This window comes from Microtus ochrogaster, unplaced genomic scaffold (genome assembly GCF_000317375.1).
Source record: "Microtus ochrogaster isolate Prairie Vole_2 unplaced genomic scaffold, MicOch1.0 UNK31, whole genome shotgun sequence".
NCBI classification, from domain to species: Eukaryota; Metazoa; Chordata; class Mammalia; order Rodentia; family Cricetidae; genus Microtus; species Microtus ochrogaster.
This window is the reverse complement of record NW_004949129.1, coordinates 100,903-101,635: the sequence shown is the minus strand read 5'-3', so window position 1 is coordinate 101,635 and position 733 is coordinate 100,903.

The window sequence follows — 733 nt, the reverse complement described above, 5'->3', positions numbered from 1 at the left end:
ACTGGAAAGGGGAGGGGCAAGAGGGATGAGAGCCGACAGGCCCCCTTCCCATAGAGGTTCCAGGCCATGGCTCCAACCTGGGGCTCTCACCTCGGTGTTTCCAGAGGTGAGGCTGTTTCCTTAGCTTAGGGTGGAGCTGAGCCTTCGCTTCAGGGCCACCCTGCCATCCTGAATCCCCATCTGCCTTTCTGCTTCACTCGGGACTCAGCCCTAACCCTAGGGCTCCTGCCAGCTGGGGAAAAGAGCAAGTGAGGCTCCCTCCCATTGCTCAGATGAGAAAACTGAGGCCCAGGGGCTAGGTATTACTAGCCTAGAATCATAGACTTTAATAGGCAGGGCTAAGACTGGAACCCATCTCAAGCCCTTTCCTATGCCAGCACTATCTAAAAGGACATTCCGTGATAACGGGAATTCTTGACATCTGCACTGCCCTGTATAGGAGATGGGTACTTATCATCTGGCTAGTTCAAAGGCAGAAAAATTTTATAACGATTTATTTAAATTTAAAGAGGCATAAGTCACTGGTGACTGCCGTATTCGTCAACCTGTATGGCTCACATTGAACAGAATGGCTCTCTACAGCACTGATCTTTTTTTCTTTTCTTTTCATTCTTTCTTCCTTTTCTTTTCTTTTCTTTTTTTTTGGTTTTTCGAAACAGGGTTTCTCTGTGGTTTTGGAGCCTGTCCTGGAACTAGCTCTGTAGACCAGGCTGGTCTCGAACTCACAGAGATC